The 24,518-nt window shown below is 37.1% G+C and overlaps 2 long non-coding RNA genes across 4 annotated transcripts; one reads left to right on the top strand and one right to left on the bottom strand.

Moving 5' to 3' along the window:
- The first annotated feature begins 232 nt into the window (after positions 1 to 232).
- On the top strand, positions 233 to 3,226 carry LOC117188845. Of its 3 annotated transcripts, XR_004472909.1 has the most exons (12): positions 260 to 584; positions 646 to 695; positions 758 to 807; positions 869 to 918; positions 980 to 1,057; positions 1,114 to 2,180; positions 2,241 to 2,290; positions 2,352 to 2,401; positions 2,463 to 2,512; positions 2,574 to 2,623; positions 2,685 to 2,762; positions 2,819 to 3,226. It is a non-coding gene; the product is annotated as an uncharacterized LOC117188845 (long non-coding RNA). The 3 variants fall into 3 exon arrangements; XR_004472910.1 differs by lacking the exons at positions 2,352 to 2,401; positions 2,463 to 2,512 and having other exon boundaries at positions 247 to 584; XR_004472911.1 differs by lacking the exons at positions 2,241 to 2,290; positions 2,352 to 2,401; positions 2,463 to 2,512 and having other exon boundaries at positions 233 to 584.
- On the bottom strand, positions 2,923 to 5,704 carry LOC117188846. The gene is made up of 2 exons (XR_004472912.1): positions 5,550 to 5,704; positions 2,923 to 3,340 (listed from the first exon to the last, which is right to left on the bottom strand). It is a non-coding gene; the product is annotated as an uncharacterized LOC117188846 (long non-coding RNA).
- Between the last annotated feature and the right edge of the window lie 18,814 nt (positions 5,705 to 24,518).

The following is a 24,518-nucleotide window of genomic DNA, read 5'->3' as shown; positions in this document are numbered from 1 at the left end:
GCAATTGGAAGGTATCCTGCTGTTTGCTGTTGGCTCTGCTCCTGGCCCCCAATAAAAGTTACACCGGGATTTCCATTACCTTCCCCCCCCCCCCCCCCCCTTGTGTACATAATCGATATCGATTCTTAGAGGACCCTCAGGGCCCAACAAGGGATATTTTAAAACGTTTAACAGACAATTTTGTGCCTACTTTGGTGGGAATATTTTCAAAAAAACCAAAAAATAAAAAACGAAAAAAAAACATGAACCCAGCAAGCCATGCCCGACAACAGCCCCAATGTCAAATTCGATATTGTTCGAGAATGCTGGAAAATTTTCAGTATTGTACGGAGCCTCGACATTAAAACACATACAAATAAAAATTCCAAATTTTGTAAAATATTTATTTCTGTTTTTTTTTGTTTTCATTTAGTTTTAAGCATAAAGTGATTTGTTGTGTTTTTTGTGTTTTTGTTTTGTTTTGTGTTACTATAGTTAATTAGGTGAAGTTTGAACAAAGGCGATGGACTCGAGCATGTTTCCGTATCGGTAGTATCTGTAGTCTAACACCGTACACTGTATCTTCTATCTGCAGCCCAATCCACGTAAGCATAAATTTAGGTTATACGTTGAATAAATTCATCAAAAATGTATTTTTTTTTCTAGATTCAAGTCTAACACCGTACACTGTATCTTGTATCTGCAGCCCAATCCACGTAAGCATACATTTAGGTTATACGTTGAATAAATTCATCAAAAATTTTTTTTTTTTTTCTAGATTCTAGTCTAACACCGTACACTGTATCTTGTATCTGCAGCCCATCCCACGTAAGCATAAATTTAGGTTATACGTTGAATAAATTCATCAAAAATGTATTTTTTTTTCTAGATTCTAGTCTAACACCGTACACTGTATCTTGTATCTGCAGCCCATCTCACGTAAGCATAAATTTAGGTTATACGTTGAATAAATTCATCAAAAATGTATATTTTTTTCTAGATTCTGGATTACATCTAATTTCCCCCGGCCACAAAACAAGGAGAGGTTCAAGGTAGTCGCTCGCATTAACGCATTAATGTAAGCATAGATAGTTTTATGTTGATCAAACTAATCTAAATTTAACCTTTTTCTAGCTGATGATCACTTTTTGAAGGATTGTTAGCACAAAATGATTATATTTGGATACTAATAATTATATTTTGATACTAATAATTATATTTTGATACTAATAATTATATTTTGATACTAATAATTATATTTTGATACTAAACAAAAACATGAATGTTTATTTTATTGAATAAGAATGGGGGAGGAGTTTCTCAAAGAGAGTATAGGGGTGTATTCCATATGTGGGGACAGAGGATGAGTGTAACGCGCAGAAGGAAGCGTCTAAGCTCCTGCAAAATCTTCCACACCTTCCTGAGAGATCCCTCGATTCAAGGCTCCTTGGAGATGCGGATTTCCCCTATCATCTGTTGCATTGGACGACGAGGTAAGCCTGTCGCTATCTGTCAAATGATTGGCACCGACAAAACGTATTTGATTGGACTGTAGCAAACATTCTACCAAGCAAAAAATGTAAGACTTGGATGCATGGAAGACTCTTGAAGACCATCGAAGAGCCCTCACTGAATAATTCCAATTTAATTTCCATTACCTCCCGGATTTCCATTACCTCCCGCCCCCCCCTTGTACGTAATCGATATCGATTCTTAGAGGACCCTCAGGGCCTCAGGTTTAGTTATACCCAACATGGTATATTTTAAAACGTTTAACACACAATTTTGTGCCTACTTTGGTGGGAATATTTTCAAAAAAACCAAAAAATAAAAAACGAAAAAAAAAACATGAACCCAGCAAGCCATGCCCGACAACAGCCCCAATGTCAAATTCGATATTGTTCGAGAATGCTGGAAAATTTTCAGTATTGTACGGAGCCTCGACATTAAAACACATACAAATAAAAATTCCAAATTTCCAAATTTTGTAAAATATTTATTTCTGTTTTTTTTTGTTTTCATTTAGTTTTAAGCATAAAGTGATTTGTTGTGTTTTTTGTGTTTTTGTTTTGTTTTGTGTTACTATAGTTAATTAAAAAGTGAAGTTTGAACAAAGGCGATGGACTCGAGCATGTTTCCGTATCGGTAGTATCTGTAGTCTAACACCGTACACTGTATCTTCTATCTGCAGCCCAATCCACGTAAGCATAAATTTAGGTTATACGTTGAATAAATTCATCAAAAATGTATTTTTTTTCTAGATTCAAGTCTAACACCGTACACTGTATCTTGTATCTGCAGCCTAATCCACGTAAGCATAAATTTAGGTTATACGTTGAAAAAAATACATCAAAAATGTATTTTTTTTCTAGATTCAAGTCTAACACCGTACACTGTATCTTGTATCTGCAGCCTAATCCACGTAAGTATAAATTTAGGTTATACGTTGAATAAATTCATCAAAAATGTATTTTTTTTTCTAGATTCAAGTCTAACACCGTACACTGTATCTTGTATCTGCAGCCTAATCCACGTAAGCATAAATTTAGGTTATACGTTGAAAAAAATTCATCAAAAATGTATTTTTTTTCTAGATTCAAGTCTAACACCGTACACTGTATCTTGTATCTGCAGCCCAATCCACGTAAGCATACATTTAGGTTATACGTTGAATAAATTCATCAAAAATGTATATTTTTTTCTAGATTCTGGATTAAATCTAATTTCCCCCGGCCACAAAAGAAGGAGAGGTTCAAGGTAGTCACTCGCATTAACGCATTAATGTAAGCATAGATAGTTTTATGTTGATCAAACTAATCTAAATTTAACCTTTTTCTAGCTGATGATCACTTTTTGAAGGATTGTTAGCACAAAATGATTATATTTGGATACTAATAATTATATTTTGATACTAATAATTATATTTTGATACTAATAATTATATTTTGATACTAAACACAAACATGAATGTTTATTTTATTGAATAAGAATGGGGGAGGAGTTTCTCAAAGAGAGTATAGGGGTGTATTCCATATGTGGGGACAGAGGATGAGTGTAACGCGCAGAAGGAAGCGTCTAAGCTCCTGCAAAATCTTCCACACCTTCCTGAGAGATCCCTCGATTCAAGGCTCCTTGGAGATGCGGATTTCCCCTATCATCTGTTGCATTGGACGACGAGGTAAGCCTGTCGCTATCTGTCAAATGATTGGCACCGACAAAACGTATTTGATTGGACTGTAGCAAACATTCTACCAAGCAAAAAATGTAAGACTTGGATGCATGGAAGACTCTTGAAGACCATCGAAGAGCCCTCACTGAATATTTCCAATTTAATTTCCATTACCTCCCGGATTTCCATTACCTCCCGCCCCCCTTGTACGTAATCGATATCGATTCTTAGAGGACCCTCAGGGCCTCAGGTTTTGTTATACCCAACATGGTATATTTTAAAACGTTTAACACACAATTTTGTGCCTACTTTGGTGGGAATATTTTCAAAAAAACCAAAAAATAAAAAACGAAAAAAAAAACATGAACCCAGCAATCCATGCCCGACAACAGCCCCAATGTGAAATTCGATGTCGTGTGAGAATGCTGGAAAATTTTCAGTATTGTACGGAGCCTCGACATTAAAACACATACAAATAAAAATTCCAAATTTCCAAATTTTGTAAAATATTTATTTCTGTTTTTTTTTTGTTTTCATTTAGTTTTAAGCATAAAGTGATTTGTTGTGTTTTTTGTGTTTTTGTTTTGTTTTGTGTTACTATAGTTAATTAAAAAGTGAAGTTTGAACAAAGGCGATGGACTCGAGCATGTTTCCGTATCGGTAGTATCTCTAGTCTAATACCGTACACTGTATCTTCTATCTGCAGCCCAATCCACGTAAGCATAAATTTAGGTTATACGTTGAATAAATTCATCAAAAATGTATTTTTTTTCTAGATTCAAGTCTAACACCGTACACTGTATCTTGTATCTGCAGCCTAATCCACGTAAGCATAAATTTAGGTTATACGTTGAAAAAAATACATCAAAAATGTATTTTTTTTCTAGATTCAAGTCTAACACCGTACACTGTATCTTGTATCTGCAGCCTAATCCACGTAAGTATAAATTTAGGTTATACGTTGAATAAATTCATCAAAAATGTATTTTTTTTTCTAGATTCAAGTCTAACACCGTACACTGTATCTTGTATCTGCAGCCTAATCCACGTAAGCATAAATTTAGGTTATACGTTGAAAAAAATTCATCAAAAATGTATTTTTTTTCTAGATTCAAGTCTAACACCGTACACTGTATCTTGTATCTGCAGCCCAATCCACGTAAGCATACATTTAGGTTATACGTTGAATAAATTCATCAAAAATGTATTTTTTTTTCTAGATTCAAGTCTAACACCGTACACTGTATCTTGTATCTGCAGCCCAATCCACGTAAGCATACATTTAGGTTATACGTTGAATAAATTCATCAAAAATGTATTTTTTTTTTCTAGATTCAAGTCTAACACCGTACACTGTATCTTGTATCTGAAAACAGCCATAATCCACGTAAGCATAAATTTAGGTTATACGTTGAATAAATTCATCAAAAATGTATTTTTTTTTTCTAGATTCTAGTCTAACACCGTACACTGTATCTTGTATCTGCAGCCCAATCCACGTAAGCATACACTTAGGTTATACGTTGAATAAATTCATCAAAAATTTATTTTTTTTTCTAGATTCTAGTCTTACACCGTACACTGTATCTTGTATCTGCAGCCCATCCCACGTAAGCATAAATTTAGGTTATACGTTGAATAAATTCATCAAAAATGTATTTTTTTTTTCTAGATTCTAGTCTAACACCGTACACTGTATCTTGTATCTGCAGCTCATCCCACGTAAGCATAAATTTAGGTTATACGTTGAATAAATTCATCAAAAATGTATATTTTTTTCTAGATTCTGGATTACATCTAATTTCCCCCGGCCACAAAAGAAGGAGAGGTTCAAGGTAGTCGCTCGCATTAACGCATTAATGTAAGCATAGATAGTTTTATGTTGATCAAACTAATCTAAATTTAACCTTTTTCTAGCTGATGATCACTTTTTGAAGGATTGTTAGCACAAAATGATTATATTTGGATACTAATAATTATATTTTGATACTAATAATTATATTTTGATACTAAACACAAACATGAATGTTTATTTTATTGAATAAGAATGGGGGAGGAGTTTCTCAAAGAGAGTATAGGGGTGTATTCCATATGTGGGGACAGAGGATGAGTGTAACGCGCAGAAGGAAGCGTCTAAGCTCCTGCAAAATCTTCCACACCTTCCTGAGAGATCCCTCGATTCAAGGCTCCTTGGAGATGCGGATTTCCCCTATCATCTGTTGCATTGGACGACGAGGTAAGCCTGTCGCTATCTGTCAAATGATTGGCACCGACAAAACGTATTTGATTGGACTGTAGCAAACATTCTACCAAGCAAAAAATGTAAGACTTGGATGAATGGAAGACTCTTGAAGACCATCGAAGAGCCCTCACTGAATAATTCCAATTTAATTTCCATTACCTCCCGCCCCCCCTTGTACGTAATCGATATCGATTCTTAGAGGACCCTCAGGGCCTCAGGTTTTGTTATACCCAACAAGGTATATTTTAAAACGTTTAACACACAATTTTGTGCCTACTTTGGTGGGAATATTTTCAAAAAAACCAAAAAATTAAAAACGAAAAAAAAACATGAACCCAGCAAGCCATGCCCGACAACAGCCCCAATGTCAAATTCGATATTGTTCGAGAATGCTGGAAAATTTTCAGTATTGTACGGAGCCTCGACATTAAAACACATACAAATAAAAATTCCAAATTTTGTAAAATATTTATTTCTGTTTTTTTTTTGTTTTTATTTAGTTTTAAGCATAAAGTGATTTGTTGTGTTTTTTGTGTTTTTGTTTTGTTTTGTGTTACTATAGTTAATTAAAAAGTGAAGTTTGAACAAAGGCGATGGACTCGAGCATGTTTCCGTATCGGTAGTATCTGTAGTCTAACACCGTACACTGTATCTTCTATCTGCAGCCCAATCCACGTAAGCATAAATTTAGGTTATACGTTGAATAAATTCATCAAAAATGTATTTTTTTTCTAGATTCAAGTCTAACACCGTACACTGTATCTTGTATCTGCAGCCTAATCCACGTAAGCATAAATTTAGGTTATACGTTGAAAAAAATACATCAAAAATGTATTTTTTTTCTAGATTCAAGTCTAACACCGTACACTGTATCTTGTATCTGCAGCCCAATCCACGTAAGCATACATTTAGGTTATACGTTGAATAAATTCATCAAAAATGTATATTTTTTTCTAGATTCTGGATTAAATCTAATTTCCCCCGGCCACAAAAGAAGGAGAGGTTCAAGGTAGTCACTCGCATTAACGCATTAATGTAAGCATAGATAGTTTTATGTTGATCAAACTAATCTAAATTTAACCTTTTTCTAGCTGATGATCACTTTTTGAAGGATTGTTAGCACAAAATGATTATATTTGGATACTAATAATTATATTTTGATACTAATAATTATATTTTGATACTAATAATTATATTTTGATACTAAACACAAACATGAATGTTTATTTTATTGAATAAGAATGGGGGAGGAGTTTCTCAAAGAGAGTATAGGGGTGTATTCCATATGTGGGGACAGAGGATGAGTGTAACGCGCAGAAGGAAGCGTCTAAGCTCCTGCAAAATCTTCCACACCTTCCTGAGAGATCCCTCGATTCAAGGCTCCTTGGAGATGCGGATTTCCCCTATCATCTGTTGCATTGGACGACGAGGTAAGCCTGTCGCTATCTGTCAAATGATTGGCACCGACAAAACGTATTTGATTGGACTGTAGCAAACATTCTACCAAGCAAAAAATGTAAGACTTGGATGCATGGAAGACTCTTGAAGACCATCGAAGAGCCCTCACTGAATAATTCCAATTTAATTTCCATTACCTCCCGGATTTCCATTACCTCCCGCCCCCCCTTGTACGTAATCGATATCGATTCTTAGAGGACCCTCAGGGCCTCAGGTTTTGTTATACCCAACAAGGGATATTTTAAAACGTTTAACACACAATTTTGTGCCTACTTTGGTGGGAATATTTTCAAAAAAACCAAAAAATAAAAAACGAAAAAGAAAACATGAACACAGCAATCCATGCCCGACAACAGCCCCAATGTCAAATTCGATATTGTGTGAGAATGCTGGAAAATTTTCAGTATTGTACGGAGCCTCGACATTAAAACACATACAAATAAAAATTCCAAATTTCCAAATTTTGTAAAATATTTATTTCTGTTTTTTTTTGTTTTCATTTAGTTTTAAGCATAAAGTGATTTGTTGTGTTTTTTGTGTTTTTGTTTTGTTTTGTGTTACTATAGTTAATTAAAAAGTGAAGTTTGAACAAAGGCGATGGACTCGAGCATGTTTCCGTATCTGTTATCATTGTATCAGACAACTCACAGCCTGGGCCTTTATTTCAGTCATATATAAATTGTATATTATGTTAGTATGTTCTCATGGTGCCCGAAGAATTCGGAAAGTGTGGGATTATTCAGACTTTGTGGAATCTCAAGTCTGGGCGTAGCAGGCCGTCCACCCCCACGCAGATAGCGCTGTTGTGTACGTTGCAATGGTAGACCTTTGTAAGGAACATCAAAAACGGTGGTCGAGCCGGGTACGTCTGCGGAAAGTAAAGGCGTAGTTTAAATTGGCCGCCCTCGTAGGGCGTGCCCAAGGGCCCGAGATTAACGGCCTTCCAGTCGTAGATACAGTCGTCCACTAACTCCACCGTGCACCCGTCCGTCGGATCGCTCGTCATTTTCGCCATCTCCTTGCGGAGGCGGCGTACGCCTAATTTGGAGCCCCGCAACTTGTAAGCTAGCGGCCAAAGCTCCCATGACGGCAAGGTTACCGGTGCCACGTTGTGGGTCGGGATTCTGGAGGAGCGTCACGATCGGTGCGGTGTCCTGCACAGGACGGTAGTATCTGTAGTCTAACACCGTACACTGTATCTTGTATCTGCAGCCCAATCCACGTAAGCATACATTTAGGTTATACGTTGAATAAATTCATCAAAAATGTATTTTTTTTTCTAGATTCAAGTCTAACACCGTACACTGTATCTTGTATCTGCAGCCTAATCCACGTAAGCATAAATTTAGGTTATACGTTGAAAAAAATTCATCAAAAATGTATTTTTTTTCTAGATTCAAGTCTAACACCGTACACTGTATCTTGTATCTGCAGCCCAATCCACGTAAGCATACATTTAGGTTATACGTTGAATAAATTCATCAAAAATGTATTTTTTTTTCTAGATTCAAGTCTAACACCGTACACTGTATCTTGTATCTGCAGCCTAATACACGTAAGCATAAATTTAGGTTATACGTTGAAAAAAATTCATCAAAAATGTATTTTTTTTCTAGATTCAAGTCTAACACCGTACACTGTATCTTGTATCTGCAGCCCAATCCACGTAAGCATACATTTAGGTTATACGTTGAATAAATTCATCAAAAATTTATTTTTTTTTTTCTAGATTCAAGTCTAACACCGTACACTGTATCTTGTATCTGAAAACAGCCATAATCCACGTAAGCATAAATTTAGGTTATACGTTGAATAAATTCATCAAAAATGTATATTTTTTTCTAGATTCTGGATTAAATCTAATTTCCCCCGGCCACAAAAGAAGGAGAGGTTCAAGGTAGTCGCTCGCATTAACGCATTAATGTAAGCATAGATAGTTTTATGTTGATCAAACTAATCTAAATTTAACCTTTATCTAGCTGATGATCACTTTTTGAAGGATTGTTAGCACAAAATGATTATATTTGGATACTAATAATTATATTTTGATACTAATAATTATATTTTGATACTAATAATTATATTTTGATACTAAACACAAACATGAATGTTTATTTTATTGAATAAGAATGGGGGAGGAGTTTCTCAAAGAGAGTATAGGGGTGTATTCCATATGTGGGGACAGAGGATGAGTGTAACGCGCAGAAGGAAGCGTCTAAGCTCCTGCAAAATCTTCCACACCTTCCTGAGAGATCCCTCGATTCAAGGCTCCTTGGAGATGCGGATTTCCCCTATCATCTGTTGCATTGGACGACGAGGTAAGCCTGTCGCTATCTGTCAAATGATTGGCACCGACAAAACGTATTTGATTGGACTGTAGCAAACATTCTACCAAGCAAAAAATGTAAGACTTGGATGCATGGAAGACTCTTGAAGACCATCGAAGAGCCCTCACTGAATAATTCCAATTTAATTTCCATTACCTCCCGGATTTCCATTACCTCCCGCCCCCCCTTGTACGTAATCGATATCGATTCTTAGAGGACCCTCAGGGCCTCAGGTTTTGTTATACCCAACAAGGTATATTTTAAAACGTTTAACACACAATTTTGTGCCTACTTTGGTGGGAATATTTTCAAAAAAACCAAAAAATAAAAAACGAAAAAAAAACATGAACCCAGCAATCCATGCCCGACAACAGCCCCAATTTCAAATTCGATATTGTGCGAGAATGCTGGAAAATTTTCAGTATTGTACGGAGCCTCGACATTAAAACACATACAAATAAAAATTCCAAATTTCCAAATTTTGTAAAATATTTCTGTTTTTTTTTTGTTTTCATTTAGTTTTAAGCATAAAGTGATTTGTCGTGTTTTTTGTGTTTTTCTTTTGTTTTGTGTTACTATAGTTAATTAAAAAGTGAAGTTTGAACAAAGGCGATGGACTCGAGCATGTTTCCGTATCTGTTATCATTGTATCAGACAACTCACAGCCTGGGCCTTTATTTCAGTCATATATAAATTGTATATTATGTTAGTATGTTCTCATGGTGCCCGAAGAATTCGGAAAGTGTGGGATTATTCAGACTTTGTGGAATCTCAAGTCTGGGCGTAGCAGGCCGTCCACCCCCACGCAGATAGCGCTGTTGTGTACGTTGCAATGGTAGACCTTTGTAAGGAACATCAAAAACGGTGGTCGAGCCGGGTACGTCTGCGGAAAGTAAAGGCGTAGTTTAAAGTGGCCGCCCTCGTAGGGCGTGCCCAAGGGCCCGAGATTAACGGCCTTCCAGTCGTAGATACAGTCGTCCACTAACTCCACCGTGCACCCGTCCGTCGGATCGCTCGTCATTTTCGCCATCTCCTTGCGGAGGCGGCGTACGCCTAATTTGGAGCCCCGCAACTTGTAAGCTAGCGGCCAAAGCTCCCATGACGGCAAGGTTACCGGTGCCACGTTGTGGGTCGGGATTCTGGAGGAGCGTCACGATCGGTGCGGTGTCCTGCACAGGACGGTAGTATCTGTAGTCTAACACCGTACACTGTATCTTGTATCTGCAGCCCAATCCACGTAAGCATACATTTAGGTTATACGTTGAATAAATTCATCAAAAATGTATTTTTTTTTCTAGATTCAAGTCTAACACCGTACACTGTATCTTGTATCTGCAGCCTAATCCACGTAAGCATAAATTTAGGTTATACGTTGAAAAAAATTCATCAAAAATGTATTTTTTTTCTAGATTCAAGTCTAACACCGTACACTGTATCTTGTATCTGCAGCCCAATCCACGTAAGCATACATTTAGGTTATACGTTGAATAAATTCATCAAAAATGTATTTTTTTTTCTAGATTCAAGTCTAACACCGTACACTGTATCTTGTATCTGCAGCCTAATACACGTAAGCATAAATTTAGGTTATACGTTGAAAAAAATTCATCAAAAATGTATTTTTTTTCTAGATTCAAGTCTAACACCGTACACTGTATCTTGTATCTGCAGCCCAATCCACGTAAGCATACATTTAGGTTATACGTTGAATAAATTCATCAAAAATTTATTTTTTTTTTTCTAGATTCAAGTCTAACACCGTACACTGTATCTTGTATCTGAAAACAGCCATAATCCACGTAAGCATAAATTTAGGTTATACGTTGAATAAATTCATCAAAAATGTATATTTTTTTCTAGATTCTGGATTAAATCTAATTTCCCCCGGCCACAAAAGAAGGAGAGGTTCAAGGTAGTCGCTCGCATTAACGCATTAATGTAAGCATAGATAGTTTTATGTTGATCAAACTAATCTAAATTTAACCTTTATCTAGCTGATGATCACTTTTTGAAGGATTGTTAGCACAAAATGATTATATTTGGATACTAATAATTATATTTTGATACTAATAATTATATTTTGATACTAATAATTATATTTTGATACTAAACACAAACATGAATGTTTATTTTATTGAATAAGAATGGGGGAGGAGTTTCTCAAAGAGAGTATAGGGGTGTATTCCATATGTGGGGACAGAGGATGAGTGTAACGCGCAGAAGGAAGCGTCTAAGCTCCTGCAAAATCTTCCACACCTTCCTGAGAGATCCCTCGATTCAAGGCTCCTTGGAGATGCGGATTTCCCCTATCATCTGTTGCATTGGACGACGAGGTAAGCCTGTCGCTATCTGTCAAATGATTGGCACCGACAAAACGTATTTGATTGGACTGTAGCAAACATTCTACCAAGCAAAAAATGTAAGACTTGGATGCATGGAAGACTCTTGAAGACCATCGAAGAGCCCTCACTGAATAATTCCAATTTAATTTCCATTACCTCCCGGATTTCCATTACCTCCCGCCCCCCCTTGTACGTAATCGATATCGATTCTTAGAGGACCCTCAGGGCCTCAGGTTTTGTTATACCCAACAAGGTATATTTTAAAACGTTTAACACACAATTTTGTGCCTACTTTGGTGGGAATATTTTCAAAAAAACCAAAAAATAAAAAACGAAAAAAAAACATGAACCCAGCAATCCATGCCCGACAACAGCCCCAATTTCAAATTCGATATTGTGCGAGAATGCTGGAAAATTTTCAGTATTGTACGGAGCCTCGACATTAAAACACATACAAATAAAAATTCCAAATTTCCAAATTTTGTAAAATATTTCTGTTTTTTTTTTGTTTTCATTTAGTTTTAAGCATAAAGTGATTTGTCGTGTTTTTTGTGTTTTTCTTTTGTTTTGTGTTACTATAGTTAATTAAAAAGTGAAGTTTGAACAAAGGCGATGGACTCGAGCATGTTTCCGTATCTGTTATCATTGTATCAGACAACTCACAGCCTGGGCCTTTATTTCAGTCATATATAAATTGTATATTATGTTAGTATGTTCTCATGGTGCCCGAAGAATTCGGAAAGTGTGGGATTATTCAGACTTTGTGGAATCTCAAGTCTGGGCGTAGCAGGCCGTCCACCCCCACGCAGATAGCGCTGTTGTGTACGTTGCAATGGTAGACCTTTGTAAGGAACATCAAAAACGGTGGTCGAGCCGGGTACGTCTGCGGAAAGTAAAGGCGTAGTTTAAAGTGGCCGCCCTCGTAGGGCGTGCCCAAGGGCCCGAGATTAACGGCCTTCCAGTCGTAGATACAGTCGTCCACTAACTCCACCGTGCACCCGTCCGTCGGATCGCTCGTCATTTTCGCCATCTCCTTGCGGAGGCGGCGTACGCCTAATTTGGAGCCCCGCAACTTGTAAGCTAGCGGCCAAAGCTCCCATGACGGCAAGGTTACCGGTGCCACGTTGTGGGTCGGGATTCTGGAGGAGCGTCACGATCGGTGCGGTGTCCTGCACAGGACGGTAGTATCTGTAGTCTAACACCGTACACTGTATCTTGTATCTGCAGCCCAATCCACGTAAGCATACATTTAGGTTATACGTTGAATAAATTCATCAAAAATGTATTTTTTTTTCTAGATTCAAGTCTAACACCGTACACTGTATCTTGTATCTGCAGCCTAATCCACGTAAGCATAAATTTAGGTTATACGTTGAAAAAAATTCATCAAAAATGTATTTTTTTTCTAGATTCAAGTCTAACACCGTACACTGTATCTTGTATCTGCAGCCCAATCCACGTAAGCATACATTTAGGTTATACGTTGAATAAATTCATCAAAAATGTATTTTTTTTTCTAGATTCAAGTCTAACACCGTACACTGTATCTTGTATCTGCAGCCTAATATACGTAAGCATAAATTTAGGTTATACGTTGAAAAAAATTCATCAAAAATGTATTTTTTTTCTAGATTCAAGTCTAACACCGTACACTGTATCTTGTATCTGCAGCCCAATCCACGTAAGCATACATTTAGGTTATACGTTGAATAAATTCATCAAAAATTTATTTTTTTTTTTCTAGATTCAAGTCTAACACCGTACACTGTATCTTGTATCTGAAAACAGCCATAATCCACGTAAGCATAAATTTAGGTTATACGTTGAATAAATTCATCAAAAATGTATATTTTTTTCTAGATTCTGGATTAAATCTAATTTCCCCCGGCCACAAAAGAAGGAGAGGTTCAAGGTAGTCGCTCGCATTAACGCATTAATGTAAGCATAGATAGTTTTATGTTGATCAAACTAATCTAAATTTAACCTTTATCTAGCTGATGATCACTTTTTGAAGGATTGTTAGCACAAAATGATTATATTTGGATACTAATAATTATATTTTGATACTAATAATTATATTTTGATACTAATAATTATATTTTGATACTAAACACAAACATGAATGTTTATTTTATTGAATAAGAATGGGGGAGGAGTTTCTCAAAGAGAGTATAGGGGTGTATTCCATATGTGGGGACAGAGGATGAGTGTAACGCGCAGAAGGAAGCGTCTAAGCTCCTGCAAAATCTTCCACACCTTCCTGAGAGATCCCTCGATTCAAGGCTCCTTGGAGATGCGGATTTCCCCTATCATCTGTTGCATTGGACGACGAGGTAAGCCTGTCGCTATCTGTCAAATGATTGGCACCGACAAAACGTATTTGATTGGACTGTAGCAAACATTCTACCAAGCAAAAAATGTAAGACTTGGATGCATGGAAGACTCTTGAAGACCATCGAAGAGCCCTCACTGAATAATTCCAATTTAATTTCCATTACCTCCCGGATTTCCATTACCTCCCGCCCCCCTTGTACGTAATCGATATCGATTCTTAGAGGACCCTCAGGGCCTCAGGTTTTGTTATACCCAACAAGGTATATTTTAAAACGTTTAACACACAATTTTGTGCCTACTTTGGTGGGAATATTTTCAAAAAAACCAAAAAATAAAAAACGAAAAAAAAACATGAACCCAGCAATCCATGCCCGACAACAGCCCCAATTTCAAATTCGATATTGTGCGAGAATGCTGGAAAATTTTCAGTATTGTACGGAGCCTCGACATTAAAACACATACAAATAAAAATTCCAAATTTCCAAATTTTGTAAAATATTTCTGTTTTTTTTTTGTTTTCATTTAGTTTTAAGCATAAAGTGATTTGTCGTGTTTTTTGTGTTTTTCTTTTGTTTTGTGTTACTATAGTTAATTAAAAAGTGAAGTTTGAACAAAGGCGATGGACTCGAGCATGTTTCCGTATCTGTTATCATTGTATCAGACAACTCACAGCCTGGGCCTTTATTTCAGTCATATATAAATTGTATATTATGTTAGTATGTTCTCATGGTGCCCGAAGAATTCGGAAAGTGTGGGATTATTCAGACTTTGTGGAATCTCAAGTCTGGGCGTAGCAGGCCGTCCACCCCCACGCAGATAGCGCTGTTGTGTACGTTGCAATGGTAGACCTTTGTAAGCAACATCAAAAACGGTGGTCGAGCCGGGTACGTCTGCGGAAAGTAAAGGCGTAGTTTAAAGTGGCCGCCCTCGTAGGGCGTGCCCAAGGGCCCGAGATTAACGGCCTTCCAGTCGTAGATACAGTCGTCCACTAACTCCACCGTGCACCCGTCCGTCGGATCGCTCGTCATTTTCGCCATCTCCTTGCGGAGGCGGCGTACGCCTAATTTGGAGCCCCGCAACTTGTAAGCTAGCGGCCAAAGCTCCCATGACGGCAAGGTTACCGGTGCCACGTTGTGGGTCGGGATTCTGGAGGAGCGTCACGATCGGTGCGGTGTCCTGCACAGGACGGTAGTATCTGTAGTCTAACACCGTACACTGTATCTTGTATCTGCAGCCCAATCCACGTAAGCATACATTTAGGTTATACGTTGAATAAATTCATCAAAAATGTATTTTTTTTTCTAGATTCAAGTCTAACACCGTACACTGTATCTTGTATCTGCAGCCTAATCCACGTAAGCATAAATTTAGGTTATACGTTGAAAAAAATTCATCAAAAATGTATTTTTTTTCTAGATTCAAGTCTAACACCGTACACTGTATCTTGTATCTGCAGCCCAATCCACGTAAGCATACATTTAGGTTATACGTTGAATAAATTCATCAAAAATGTATTTTTTTTTCTAGATTCAAGTCTAACACCGTACACTGTATCTTGTATCTGCAGCCTAATACACGTAAGCATAAATTTAGGTTATACGTTGAAAAAAATTCATCAAAAATGTATTTTTTTTCTAGATTCAAGTCTAACACCGTACACTGTATCTTGTATCTGCAGCCCAATCCACGTAAGCATACATTTAGGTTATACGTTGAATAAATTCATCAAAAATTTATTTTTTTTTCTAGATTCAAGTCTAACACCGTACACTGTATCTTGTATCTGCAGCCCAATCCACGTAAGCATACATTTAGGTTATACGTTGAATAAATTCATCAAAAATTTTTTTTTTTTTTTCTAGATTCAAGTCTAACACCGTACACTGTATCTTGTATCTGAAAACAGCCATAATCCACGTAAGCATAAATTTAGGTTATACGTTGAATAAATTCATCAAAAATGTATATTTTTTTCTAGATTCTGGATTAAATCTAATTTCCCCCGGCCACAAAAGAAGGAGAGGTTCAAGGTAGTCGCTCGCATTAACGCATTAATGTAAGCATAGATAGTTTTATGTTGATCAAACTAATCTAAATTTAACCTTTATCTAGCTGATGATCACTTTTTGAAGGATTGTTAGCACAAAATGATTATATTTGGATACTAATAATTATATTTTGATACTAATAATTATATTTTGATACTAATAATTATATTTTGATACTAAACACAAACATGAATGTTTATTTTATTGAATAAGAATGGGGGAGGAGTTTCTCAAAGAGAGTATAGGGGTGTATTCCATATGTGGGGACAGAGGATGAGTGTAACGCGCAGAAGGAAGCGTCTAAGCTCCTGCAAAATCTTCCACACCTTCCTGAGAGATCCCTCGATTCAAGGCTCCTTGGAGATGCGGATTTCCCCTATCATCTGTTGCATTGGACGACGAGGTAAGCCTGTCGCTATCTGTCAAATGATTGGCACCGACAAAACGTATTTGATTGGACTGTAGCAAACATTCTACCAAGCAAAAAATGTAAGACTTGGATGCATGGAAGACTCTTGAAGACCATCGAAGAGCCCTCACTGAATAATTCCAATTTAATTTCCATTACCTCCCGGATTTCCATTACCTCCCGCCCCCCCTTGTACGTAATCGATATCGATTCTTAGAGGACCCTCAGGGCCTCAGGTTTTGTTATACCCAACAAGGTATATTTTAAAACGTTTAACACACAATTTTGTGCCTACTTTGGTGGGAATATTTTCAAAAAAACCAAAAAATAAAAAACGAAAAAAAAACATGAACCCAGCAATCCATGCCCGACAACAGCCCCAATTTCAAATTCGATATTGTGCGAGAATGCTGGAAAATTTTCAGTATTGTACGGAGCCTCGACATTAAAACACATACAAATAAAAATTCCAAATTTCCAAATTTTGTAAAATATTTCTGTTTTTTTTTTGTTTTCATTTAGTTTTAAGCATAAAGTGATTTGTCGTGTTTTTTGTGTTTTTCTTTTGTTTTGTGTTACTATAGTTAATTAAAAAGTGAAGTTTGAACAAAGGCGATGGACTCGAGCATGTTTCCGTATCTGTTATCATTGTATCAGACAACTCACAGCCTGGGCCTTTATTTCAGTCATATATAAATTGTATATTATGTTAGTATGTTCTCATGGTGCCCGAAGAATTCGGAAAGTGTGGGATTATTCAGACTTTGTGGAATCTCAAGTCTGGGCGTAGCAGGCCGTCCACCCCCACGCAGATAGCGCTGTTGTGTACGTTGCAATGGTAGACCTTTGTAAGGAACATCAAAAACGGTGGTCGAGCCGGGTACGTCTGCGGAAAGTAAAGGCGTAGTTTAAAGTGGCCGCCCTCGTAGGGCGTGCCCAAGGGCCCGAGATTAACGGCCTTCCAGTCGTAGATACAGTCGTCCACTAACTCCACCGTGCACCCGTCCGTCGGATCGCTCGTCATTTTCGCCATCTCCTTGCGGAGGCGGCGTACGCCTAATTTGGAGCCCCGCAACTTGTAAGCTAGCGGCCAAAGCTCCCATGACGGCAAGGTTACCGGTGCCACGTTGTGGGTCGGGATTCTGGAGGAGCGTCACGATCGGTGCGGTGTCCTGCACAGGACGGTAGTATCTGTAGTCTAACACCGTACACTGTATCTTGTATCTGCAGCCCAATCCACGTAAGCATACATTTAGGTTATACGTTGAATAAATTCATCAAAAATGTATTTTTTTTTCTAGATTCAAGTCTAACACCGTACACTGTATCTTGTATCTGCAGCCTAATCCACGTAAGCATAAATTTAGGTTATACGTTGAAAAAAATTCATCAAAAATGTATTTTTTTTCTAGATTCAAGTCTAACACCGTACACTGTATCTTGTATCTGCAGCCCAATCCACGTAAGCATACATTTAGGTTATACGTTGAATAAATTCATCAAAAATGTATTTTTTTTTCTAGATTCAAGTCTAACACCGTACACTGTATCTTGTATCTGCAGCCTAATACACGTAAGCATAAATTTAGGTTATACGTTGAAAAAAATTCATCAAAAATGTATTTTTTTTCTAGATTCAAGTCTAACACCGTACACTGTATCTTGTATCTGCAGCCCAATCCACGTAAGCATACATTTAGGTTATACGTTGAATAAATTCATCAAAAATTTATTTTTTTTTTTCTAGATTCAAGTCTAACACCGTACACTGTATCTTGTATCTGAAAACAGCCATAATCCACGTAAGCATAAATTTAGGTTATACGTTGAATAAATTCATCAAAAATGTATATTTTTTTCTAGATTCTGGATTAAATCTAATTTCCCCCGGCCACAAAAGAAGGAGAGGTTCAAGGTAGTCGCTCGCATTAACGCATTAATGTAAGCATAGATAGTTTTATGTTGATCAAACTAATCTAAATTTAACCTTTATCTAGCTGATGATCACTTTTTGAAGGATTGTTAGCACAAAATGATTATATTTGGATACTAATAATTATATTTTGATACTAATAATTATATTTTGATACTAATAATTATATTTTGATACTAAACACAAACATGAATGTTTATTTTATTGAATAAGAATGGGGGAGGAGTTTCTCAAAGAGAGTATAGGGGTGTATTCCATATGTGGGGACAGAGGATGAGTGTAACGCGCAGAAGGAAGCGTCTAAGCTCCTGCAAAATCTTCCACACCTTCCTGAGAGATCCCTCGATTCAAGGCTCCTTGGAGATGCGGATTTCCCCTATCATCTGTTGCATTGGACGACGAGGTAAGCCTGTCGCTATCTGTCAAATGATTGGCACCGACAAAACGTATTTGATTGGACTGTAGCAAACATTCTACCAAGCAAAAAATGTAAGACTTGGATGCATGGAAGACTCTTGAAGACCATCGAAGAGCCCTCACTGAATAATTCCAATTTAATTTCCATTACCTCCCGGATTTCCATTACCTCCCGCCCCCCCTTGTACGTAATCGATATCGATTCTTAGAGGACCCTCAGGGCCTCAGGTTTTGTTATACCCAACAAGGTATATTTTAAAACGTTTAACACACAATTTTGTGCCTACTTTGGTGGGAATATTTTCAAAAAAACCAAAAAATAAAAAACGAAAAAAAAACATGAACCCAGCAATCCATGCCCGACAACAGCCCCAATTTCAAATTCGATATTGTGCGAGAATGCTGGAAAATTTTCAGTATTGTACGGAGCCTCGACATTAAAACACATACAAATAAAAATTCCAAATTTCCAAATTTTGTAAAATATTTCTGTTTTTTTTTTGTTTTCATTTAGTTTTAAGCATAAAGTGATTTGTCGTGTTTTTTGTGTTTTTCTTTTGTTTTGTGTTACTATAGTTAATTAAAAAGTGAAGTTTGAACAAAGGCGATGGACTCGAGCATGTTTCCGTATCTGTTATCATTGTATCAGACAACTCACAGCCTGGGCCTTTATTTCAGTCATATATAAATTGTATATTATGTTAGTATGTTCTCATGGTGCCCGAAGAATTCGGAAAGTGTGGGATTATTCAGACTTTGTGGAATCTCAAGTCTGGGCGTAGCAGGCCGTCCACCCCCACGCAGATAGCGCTGTTGTGTACGTTGCAATGGTAGACCTTTGTAAGGAACATCAAAAACGGTGGTCGAGCCGGGTACGTCTGCGGAAAGTAAAGGCGTAGTTTAAAGTGGCCGCCCTCGTAGGGCGTGCCCAAGGGCCCGAGATTAACGGCCTTCCAGTCGTAGATACAGTCGTCCACTAACTCCACCGTGCACCCGTCCGTCGGATCGCTCGTCATTTTCGCCATCTCCTTGCGGAGGCGGCGTACGCCTAATTTGGAGCCCCGCAACTTGTAAGCTAGCGGCCAAAGCTCCCATGACGGCAAGGTTACCGGTGCCACGTTGTGGGTCGGGATTCTGGAGGAGCGTCACGATCGGTGCGGTGTCCTGCACAGGACGGTAGTATCTGTAGTCTAACACCGTACACTGTATCTTGTATCTGCAGCCCAATCCACGTAAGCATACATTTAGGTTATACGTTGAATAAATTCATCAAAAATGTATTTTTTTTTCTAGATTCAAGTCTAACACCGTACACTGTATCTTGTATCTGCAGCCTAATCCACGGAAGCATAAATTTAGGTTATACGTTGAAAAAAATTCATCAAAAATGTATTTTTTTTCTAGATTCAAGTCTAACACCGTACACTGTATCTTGTATCTGCAGCCCAATCCACGTAAGCATACATTTAGGTTATACGTTGAATAAATTCATAAAAAATGTATTTTTTTTTCTAGATTCAAGTCTAACACCGTACACTGTATCTTGTATCTGCAGCCTAATACACGTAAGCATAAATTTAGGTTATACGTTGAAAAAAATTCATCAAAAATGTATTTTTTTTCTAGATTCAAGTCTAACACCGTACACTGTATCTTGTATCTGCAGCCCAATCCACGTAAGCATACATTTAGGTTATACGTTGAATAAATTCATCAAAAATTTATTTTATTTTTTCTAGATTCAAGTCTAACACCGTACACTGTATCTTGTATCTGCAGCCTAATCCACGTAAGCATAAATTTAGGTTATACGTTGAAAAAAATTCATCAAAAATGTATTTTTTTTCTAGATTCAAGTCTAACACCGTACACTGTATCTTGTATCTGCAGCCCAATCCACGTAAGCATACATTTAGGTTATACGTTGAATAAATTCATCAAAAATGTATTTTTTTTTCTAGATTCAAGTCTAACACCGTACACTGTATCTTGTATCTGCAGCCTAATACACGTAAGCATAAATTTAGGTTATACGTTGAAAAAAATTCATCAAAAATGTATTTTTTTTCTAGATTCAAGTCTAACACCGTACACTGTATCTTGTATCTGCAGCCCAATCCACGTAAGCATACATTTAGGTTATACGTTGAATAAATTCATCAAAAATTTATTTTTTTTTTTCTAGATTCAAGTCTAACACCGTACACTGTATCTTGTATCTGAAAACAGCCATAATCCACGTAAGCATAAATTTAGGTTATACGTTGAATAAATTCATCAAAAATGTATATTTTTTTCTAGATTCTGGATTAAATCTAATTTCCCCCGGCCACAAAAGAAGGAGAGGTTCAAGGTAGTCGCTCGCATTAACGCATTAATGTAAGCATAGATAGTTTTATGTTGATCAAACTAATCTAAATTTAACCTTTATCTAGCTGATGATCACTTTTTGAAGGATTGTTAGCACAAAATGATTATATTTGGATACTAATAATTATATTTTGATACTAATAATTATATTTTGATACTAATAATTATATTTTGATACTAAACACAAACATGAATGTTTATTTTATTGAATAAGAATGGGGGAGGAGTTTCTCAAAGAGAGTATAGGGGTGTATTCCATATGTGGGGACAGAGGATGAGTGTAACGCGCAGAAGGAAGCGTCTAAGCTCCTGCAAAATCTTCCACACCTTCCTGAGAGATCCCTCGATTCAAGGCTCCTTGGAGATGCGGATTTCCCCTATCATCTGTTGCATTGGACGACGAGGTAAGCCTGTCGCTATCTGTCAAATGATTGGCACCGACAAAACGTATTTGATTGGACTGTAGCAAACATTCTACCAAGCAAAAAATGTAAGACTTGGATGCATGGAAGACTCTTGAAGACCATCGAAGAGCCCTCACTGAATAATTCCAATTTAATTTCCATTACCTCCCGGATTTCCATTACCTCCCGCCCCCCCTTGTACGTAATCGATATCGATTCTTAGAGGACCCTCAGGGCCTCAGGTTTTGTTATACCCAACAAGGTATATTTTAAAACGTTTAACACACAATTTTGTGCCTACTTTGGTGGGAATATTTTCAAAAAAACCAAAAAATAAAAAACGAAAAAAAAACATGAACCCAGCAATCCATGCCCGACAACAGCCCCAATTTCAAATTCGATATTGTGCGAGAATGCTGGAAAATTTTCAGTATTGTACGGAGCCTCGACATTAAAACACATACAAATAAAAATTCCAAATTTCCAAATTTTGTAAAATATTTCTGTTTTTTTTTTGTTTTCATTTAGTTTTAAGCATAAAGTGATTTGTCGTGTTTTTTGTGTTTTTCTTTTGTTTTGTGTTACTATAGTTAATTAAAAAGTGAAGTTTGAACAAAGGCGATGGACTCGAGCATGTTTCCGTATCTGTTATCATTGTATCAGACAACTCACAGCCTGGGCCTTTATTTCAGTCATATATAAATTGTATATTATGTTAGTATGTTCTCATGGTGCCCGAAGAATTCGGAAAGTGTGGGATTATTCAGACTTTGTGGAATCTCAAGTCTGGGCGTAGCAGGCCGTCCACCCCCACGCAGATAGCGCTGTTGTGTACGTTGCAATGGTAGACCTTTGTAAGGAACATCAAAAACGGTGGTCGAGCCGGGTACGTCTGCGGAAAGTAAAGGCGTAGTTTAAAGTGGCCGCCCTCGTAGGGCGTGCCCAAGGGCCCGAGATTAACGGCCTTCCAGTCGTAGATACAGTCGTCCACTAACTCCACCGTGCACCCGTCCGTCGGATCGCTCGTCATTTTCGCCATCTCCTTGCGGAGGCGGCGTACGCCTAATTTGGAGCCCCGCAACTTGTAAGCTAGCGGCCAAAGCTCCCATGACGGCAAGGTTACCGGTGCCACGTTGTGGGTCGGGATTCTGGAGGAGCGTCACGATCGGTGCGGTGTCCTGCACAGGACGGTAGTATCTGTAGTCTAACACCGTACACTGTATCTTGTATCTGCAGCCCAATCCACGTAAGCATACATTTAGGTTATACGTTGAATAAATTCATCAAAAATGTATTTTTTTTTCTAGATTCAAGTCTAACACCGTACACTGTATCTTGTATCTGCAGCCTAATCCACGTAAGCATAAATTTAGGTTATACGTTGAAAAAAATTCATCAAAAATGTATTTTTTTTCTAGATTCAAGTCTAACACCGTACACTGTATCTTGTATCTGCAGCCCAATCCACGTAAGCATACATTTAGGTTATACGTTGAATAAATTCATCAAAAATGTATTTTTTTTTCTAGATTCAAGTCTAACACCGTACACTGTATCTTGTATCTGCAGCCTAATACACGTAAGCATAAATTTAGGTTATACGTTGAAAAAAATTCATCAAAAATGTATTTTTTTTCTAGATTCAAGTCTAACACCGTACACTGTATCTTGTATCTGCAGCCCAATCCACGTAAGCATACATTTAGGTTATACGTTGAATAAATTCATCAAAAATTTATTTTTTTTTTTCTAGATTCAAGTCTAACACCGTACACTGTATCTTGTATCTGAAAACAGCCATAATCCACGTAAGCATAAATTTAGGTTATACGTTGAATAAATTCATCAAAAATGTATATTTTTTTCTAGATTCTGGATTAAATCTAATTTCCCCCGGCCACAAAAGAAGGAGAGGTTCAAGGTAGTCGCTCGCATTAACGCATTAATGTAAGCATAGATAGTTTTATGTTGATCAAACTAATCTAAATTTAACCTTTATCTAGCTGATGATCACTTTTTGAAGGATTGTTAGCACAAAATGATTATATTTGGATACTAATAATTATATTTTGATACTAATAATTATATTTTGATACTAATAATTATATTTTGATACTAAACACAAACATGAATGTTTATTTTATTGAATAAGAATGGGGGAGGAGTTTCTCAAAGAGAGTATAGGGGTGTATTCCATATGTGGGGACAGAGGATGAGTGTAACGCGCAGAAGGAAGCGTCTAAGCTCCTGCAAAATCTTCCACACCTTCCTGAGAGATCCCTCGATTCAAGGCTCCTTGGAGATGCGGATTTCCCCTATCATCTGTTGCATTGGACGACGAGGTAAGCCTGTCGCTATCTGTCAAATGATTGGCACCGACAAAACGTATTTGATTGGACTGTAGCAAACATTCTACCAAGCAAAAAATGTAAGACTTGGATGCATGGAAGACTCTTGAAGACCATCGAAGAGCCCTCACTGAATAATTCCAATTTAATTTCCATTACCTCCCGGATTTCCATTACCTCCCGCCCCCCCTTGTACGTAATCGATATCGATTCTTAGAGGACCCTCAGGGCCTCAGGTTTTGTTATACCCAACAAGGTATATTTTAAAACGTTTAACACACAATTTTGTGCCTACTTTGGTGGGAATATTTTCAAAAAAACCAAAAAATAAAAAACGAAAAAAAAACATGAACCCAGCAATCCATGCCCGACAACAGCCCCAATTTCAAATTCGATATTGTGCGAGAATGCTGGAAAATTTTCAGTATTGTACGGAGCCTCGACATTAAAACACATACAAATAAAAATTCCAAATTTCCAAATTTTGTAAAATATTTCTGTTTTTTTTTTGTTTTCATTTAGTTTTAAGCATAAAGTGATTTGTTGTGTTTTTTGTGTTTTTCTTTTGTTTTGTGTTACTATAGTTAATTAAAAAGTGAAGTTTGAACAAAGGCGATGGACTCGAGCATGTTTCCGTATCTGTTATCATTGTATCAGACAACTCACAGCCTGGGCCTTTATTTCAGTCATATATAAATTGTATATTATGTTAGTATGTTCTCATGGTGCCCGAAGAAT

Source organism: Drosophila miranda, chromosome 4 (assembly GCF_003369915.1).
Source record: "Drosophila miranda strain MSH22 chromosome 4, D.miranda_PacBio2.1, whole genome shotgun sequence".
Classification (NCBI taxonomy): domain Eukaryota; kingdom Metazoa; phylum Arthropoda; class Insecta; order Diptera; family Drosophilidae; genus Drosophila; species Drosophila miranda.
The sequence above is the reverse complement of the archived record's forward strand: the minus strand, read 5'-3'. Positions and strand labels throughout refer to the sequence as shown.